The 6,848-nt window shown below is 36.5% G+C and overlaps 1 non-coding gene across 1 annotated transcript; it reads right to left on the bottom strand.

Moving 5' to 3' along the window:
* Positions 1-1,305: 1,305 nt before the first annotated feature.
* On the bottom strand, positions 1,306-1,377 carry Trnaa-ugc (transfer RNA alanine (anticodon UGC)). Its single transcript has one exon. It is a non-coding gene; the product is annotated as a tRNA-Ala (tRNA).
* Positions 1,378-6,848: the final 5,471 nt, after the last annotated feature.

The following is a 6,848-nucleotide window of genomic DNA, read 5'->3' on the forward strand; positions in this document are numbered from 1 at the left end:
GAAAAGAAATTACTTTTTAGTGTGCACCAAGATGGAAGTTTGTATGAAAGTAGGAAGGGAGGAAGATAGTGAAGACTTGAGAGCATGAGAGAAAAAGTCCGACGATGTGTTGTGGCAAAGTGAGAGAAAGAGAGAGTGAAGCAATGTTCTTTGATGTGCGAGAAAAGCTGTCATTTTAGCTACTGAATTTCACTCGGCGAGCGTTGCTGTTGGTTATCTCTTTCTCTGACGAGAGACGTTCTCCATGCCTTTTATATTTCTTTAGCGGCTCCCAGAGGCTTGCAAAAATAAGTTTTTTTAAATCGATCCCTGATTGGTCGAAAATTCATATTTTTGACTAAAAAAAAAAAAAAGAAAAGAAAAAAAAGTGCTTTCAGCTACGTCGACCATTTCTCAAGCGTCCTGTTTTTGGACCTAAGAGGTTTGATGTGGGTGAATGCTGTAATTCCCGCGCAAATGAATTTATAAATGTTAATGTGTCTTAGAAAAGCAAAATAAGAAACAGCACCGTTGATGATTACGAAGGTACCATTTGTTTTACTTGAAATGCAATATTTTTCGTTTGTATAATAGAGAAGCACCGGATTTTCAAGTTAATTTCAAAATTTGCGGTATCTTTTTTTTTTTTTTTTTTATGAGGACGGTCGGGGCTTGTTTAGAATTATACTTAATTAAAAAGAAAAATACAGATAAATCTTTATGATGGATGTACTCGTGACAGAACAAAGACGTCACATTCCAACAACCACATAAACTGATCAAGTAGTTTGTTTGTTTGTTTGTTTGTTTTTTGCGAGTTTTTTAAATCAAATTTTACGATTTATAATGATTAAACACTTTTTATTATTTTGAATACAAACAAAATCTCCGTAGTTGAATTGAATTGTTGCCCCGTTAATTTTAACACATTCTAAAACATTATAGCCATCCTCGATCCCCGTCTGCGTCTCGTTTCCTCATAAAGTTTGGTTTTCCTAGTTAAAAAAAAACAAAACAAAAAAAACTATTTGATCGATTTACGTGTTTTTTGGAATATGACATCTTCGTTCCGTGACGAGTGCCAATATTATAAAAAAATTTCTGTATTATTTTTAATTAAATGCAATTCTTAATAAGCACCGAGAGTTCCGAATAGTCAACAAAACCCTCTCTATTTAGCAAGCATTATTTTCTTCCAACACGACCTGTAAACTGCACAAGTACAGCTTTTATTCTCTCTTTGGGTGGGTTTTTACAAAGTTCATTGATTTTTTCCCCACTTCATCACAATGAACATAAAGAAAATTAATTTAAAAATATAGACTATGGAGATGCCGGGGATCGAACCCGGGGCCTCTCGCATGCAAAGCGAGCGCTCTACCACTGAGCTACATCCCCTCATATTTAAACGTGTCTCTGAATCGTTTTTTACAACAAAATAATTATAATTTTTGTTTAGTTTTAACGATGTTGCTTTTCATTCCATTACGAGAAGCAATTTCTTTATTTTTATATGGGTTTCATTGTTTTACGTGGGGATACTCATGGAATTCACACCAGTGAGAGAGAGAGAGAGAGAGAGAGAGAGAGAGAGAGAGAGAGAGAGAGAGAGAGAGAGAGAGAGAGAGAGAGGTGGAGGGGAAGGAAACGTGGTGTGTGCTTTTGTGTATACGTGGGAGAAAGAAATAGAAAAGAAAGAAGGCAGATTAAGAGAAACATTTATGGCGAAAAGGGAAGACAGGATGTGTGTGTGTGTGTGTGTGTGTGTGTGTGTGTGTGTGTGTGTGTGTGTGTGTGTGCGCGCGAGAGAGAGAGAGAGATGGATTCACACAGAGAGATAGAGAGGTGAGAGTGAGGAAGAGAAAGAGAGAGGGAGAGGGGAAGACAGAGAAGAAAAATGAGAGGGCGAAAGAGATAGAGAGTGAGGGTCACCCTCACTCTCTATCTCTTTCGCCCTCTCATTTTTCACTGAGGGTGTTATTACGGCTAAATAATGTTGAGTTAATACAATGCGCATGTGTCCACTTTTTAAATCCACTTTTATCAGGACAAGTTGGTAAATTAATTCAGTTTTCTCGTGGGTTTCTTAATAGGTTACGTTTTTCCCCGGCTGCCTCATTTTATACCGACTGATGATCTGTTCTCGATCATAATTCACATAGACTTCTGGGCTTGACCTTTACTCCTGATCTGAAATGGAACATGTACATCAAATCCGTTGCCAAGGTCGCTGGAAAAATGGTGGGATCCTTCTATCGCTCTAGTAGATATCTCACTGCTGATGCAATTCTCCACCTGTATAAGAGCCAGGTATGATCAAGAATGGACAGGAGGAGCTGCTAGAAAAATCTTGTCCTGCCTTGACAGAGTTTAAAATAGACTTCCTAGCCTAGTAGGGATGCTCTTTTCTCTTCCCTGCAACCTCTTTCTTACAGAAGAGACGTTGCAAGCCTATCTCTGCTTTATCATTATTTTCATGGCAAGTGCTCGTCTGAGCGCCAATCTATGGTCCCCTCTTGCCAAACTTTCATGAGAAACACTCGTTTAGCAGGAAACTATCAATAATCCCCCCAACTCTTTCTGTGCCTAAACCTAAACATAGATTCCACGAACAAAGCTTCTTTCTGAGAACTGCACACCTGTGGAACTCTCTTCTGTTTGCTTGCTTTCCAGCTGACTATGGTTGTCTTCAAGTCCAACGTAAACAAATTCATGCAGACGATACTACCATCTATGGCGAAACTTCAAAGGCCGACAAAAACCAGAATCTTTTCTGATTCTCCCTCCTCTGATCTGGAGTATATTATGCGATGGGGTAAGAAATGGCTAGTTACCTTTAATGTGTCCAAAACGAAGCATCTATCTTTGCACCATCAATGCTCATATTCCAAATTTGCCACAGTTGAAATGAATGACTCTTGTTTTGAAAAGGCACCCTGCTTCAACAAGTTTTTGTGACTGACCTTTACCCCTGACCTGAAATAGAAAATGTACATCAGATCCATTGCCAAAATCACTGGGAAAATGATGACATCATTCCACTGATCCAGAAAGTATAGAACTTCCGACACAATCCTCTACCTGTAGAAGAGTCAAATACATTCTAAGATGAAGTACCGTTGCCACATCTGCAGTGGAGCTACTAAGTGTACCCTTTCCTGTCTTAACAGGGTACAAAACTGTCTTCGGAACTTGGGAGAAGACTTTTTCGCCTCCCAACTTTCTCTTTCTAATAGAAGAGACGTTATTAGTCTATTTTTGTTCTATCGTTACTTTTATGGTAGCTGCTCGACCGATCTCTAATCTATGGCCTCACAATGTAAAACGTTTGCAACAAATACTCGCCTAACTATAACAACTGCCAACAACATCTCTCACTCTCTATCTGTGCCAAAAACTAAAGGAAAATTCCATGAGCAGAATTTCTTTCTTATAACTGTCCGTCTGTGGAACACAATAATATGTGTCTGCTCCCAGGTTAACTATAACATGCTCATTTTCAAATCTACTGCAAATAAATTTCTCTTCTTAAATATCTAACCCTTATCCTAGATACTCCATCGATCTGTATTTAAATGTTGCCTTTATGCCTTTTATAAATTAATAAAATAAAAAAAAATAATAAAAAACCTGGAAACACCATATCATTTTGTAAGTCACACTTTTAAACCATTGTACATATATTTTAGCCATGTTCTTAACACGTTAAAACGTTTTTTGTTATTTTTTTACTTCACTATTTAAAGTAATTTTAATGTAATTTGAACTGAAGCATGTTAAAGCATTCAGATTTCAAAAGAAACGGTAATCAAAAACTCCCTGAAGACGACTGAAGAAAATCAGTTGAAAATACTTGCAAAAAACAAACAAAAACAAAAAGAAACAAGTAGACAAAAATGATTATGGAACTTTCCTGCACAAATTCGACCGAGAAATAAGAATGGTCATTCGAAAAATGAAAAAAATTACAAAAAGAGATCATTAAGCAAAAACATTTCATGCTATTTAACAATATCTGTTTGAAAAAAAAAAAAAATATATATATATATATATATATATATATATATATATATATATATATATATATATATACTAGCAAAAGTACCCATCGTTGACTGGGTTCAAAAACAGCCTACAGAAAATGGACTCTGATTTATGAAAGTATGATAGGTTATGAAAAGGAAGGGTTGTAAAGAGATAGTTTCGAATTTGAGGGTATCAAAACCAAAGCAAAATATGATGAAAGTAAAAATAAAATAGATAAACCACATAATTTATTATACCATACCTGTTCACACTGAAACACTTATCACAATATTCTGTGGATCTATATTAAAGAACCTTGTTAAACTTTGTGACATATTTCCATTCTATGGAGGTCAGTCGCGAATGAACACCCCATAATTTTATTATACCATATTTCTTCAAACTGAAACATAATTATCAAAGTATACTTACGCAGATAGATATGAAAAGTCTTTATTAAAGTTTGTGCCTATTTCCATTCTATGGAGGCCAGGCACGAACGCAGAACCTACAATTTTATTATACCATCTCTATTTAAGTTAAAACATACTTATCAAAGTATTATTATGTACATCTATATCAAAAACACTTGTAAACGTTTTTTTTTTAAATTTTTTATTTCCATACTTTGTGGACCAAGCGCATATGCAGACCCCACAATTTTAATGAATCCTCATTATGCCAGATCAAACATACCCATTCCTGTGTCTCGATACATCTTCTATCATTATATGTGATCAGTTTTCTATAATAGTCAACCATATAGGAGCCTTTTTGTGACCAGACATACACACAGACATTCAGCTTTATATATATATATATATATATATATATATATATATATATATATATATATGGCACAATCATGTTAACACACCGGTTCTCACCAGATTACCAAAGTTAAGCAACGTTGAACCTGACCAGTATTAGATGAGTGACCATTTGGGGAGACTAGGTGCTGTATGTACCGTGCCAAGTCATAGAAATTTCCAGGTTGGTGTCTGGGGTCACATTAATTCACTGGGAGAGATTCACCTCCAGTCTTTGTTAAGACATGCATCTAGGAAATGGAAACTCTGATATAAAAACCTGCAGTCTACTGTAGATTCTTTCCTGTGGCAGTAATCTGCACCGACAACGGTTAGCAGTAATACCAAAAAGTGTAGTTGGTTCTACACAAATCTTTCACAACTATAAACAAATCATCTGTATGGATTTCCAAGCAACTTAGTTGTTGTGGCAGAAGCTAATACGTCGAAATTGACGGCAGAGTCCATCACATAAACATATATATAAGATAAATCAATATTGTCTAATTTAAGTTTGTAAGGGCTTGATTAAAAAGTTACTTCGTATTATAGGAGATAAAGGTTTTACCAACATAACTTGTTAATTCACCAAGTCATAGAGACATAAGGTCCTAGGTAACATAATGTTGATGCGACGTCTAGCGATAATTCCATTAAGAGCAGAATAAATTATTGAGGTTGTAGAGTACTATGATATATAAATCCTAATTTCGTTACAAAAGAAAAATAATGAAACGAATGGAATGAAGGAAACAAAAACTCAATTGCTGGAATAGATAAACGTGTCGTTTATTTACTGTTGAAAGAATGAATGTTTTAGATATAACACATGTTCATGTCCGCGCGGGTGTAACCATCGTTTGTTGCGGGATTGGTAGTATAGAAGGAAAAAGGAAATGTGTGTTCATCTGACGTTCAGGTCACTATCGTTTGTTCGCGCATGGGAAGAGAAGTGAGTAATGTAGTGTAAATGGAAATGATAGTCCAGCGTGTAGACAAATACAAAGATAGAGGGTTGACATCAGTTAAAATGCGCGCCATTTTAGGTCAGCTATGCGGAGGTGTTCTCTGGCACAAGTTGTAGATAGAGAGAAAAAGAAAGTCAATCCAGGTTATGGAGATAGAAAGCGTATAAAGTGTACGTACTGTTTGTTAGCTTTTTGCCCCACATATAGTAGCAGGTGGTGTGAGGTACGCGGGCGCCGCAAGGCCGGCGGCTGTCCGCCGACCACTCAACTTGGAAGGCGAGTTGGAAAAAGGGCTTGTCACTTGCTTTCATAGGTGTTTCCGGTGGTCTTTTGCGCATGTGTGGATTTCCTTTGAAAGGGAGAGTAACGTTGTCCATGCGTGCATGTATGTGAGTACATGTACGTTAGCGTGTGTGTGTATACACGTGGATGTGAGTGTATGTACGCGAACGTGAATATATGTACGTGTGTGGACGTGGGCGCGTATGTTTGTGTGCGCGTATGTATATGACAAGTAATATAGCTTGAGACGTGAACGCATGTTTTTGTGTGAGACTAGAAAAGGCTCGTGCAATACTCCCCTTCCTAGGAAAAAAAAATATATGCCGTGCATATATATTTATATATATATATATAATTTTTTTTGTAAGTAATGTTTTCGGCAATTGACTTTTCGTCCTGTTTTTTGTTGTGGGTGTGGTTGTTTAAAACAAAATGTCAAAAACGGAGTGTGTTCGTAAAAAAAGTATTTACTTATGTGCGGAAAGGCGTTTACTCTTTTTTTAGGGTGACATTTGTTTGTTTTGTATTGAATTAAACGAACTAGGATTTATTTCGTGAAGAAACAAATGAAAGAAAAGGATACTACACGTGTTTAGTTTGGCATGCGTCTCTCGCTGTTAACTGGTGAAAAGGAAGGTCTATAGTTTGGCGTGTGTCTCTCGTTGTTAGCTGGTGAGAAGGAAAGTTTATTGTTGTAGAGAGAGAGAGTCTGTGTGTGTATGCGTGTTTCGTTCAAACTCATCCATTTCATTTTAAAATAATGGGGTCACCATCGTTTGTAGAG

This window comes from Euprymna scolopes, chromosome 36, assembly GCF_053919585.1.
Source record: "Euprymna scolopes isolate OS-2025 chromosome 36, ASM5391958v1, whole genome shotgun sequence".
Lineage (NCBI taxonomy): Eukaryota > Metazoa > Mollusca > Cephalopoda > Sepiida > Sepiolidae > Euprymna > Euprymna scolopes.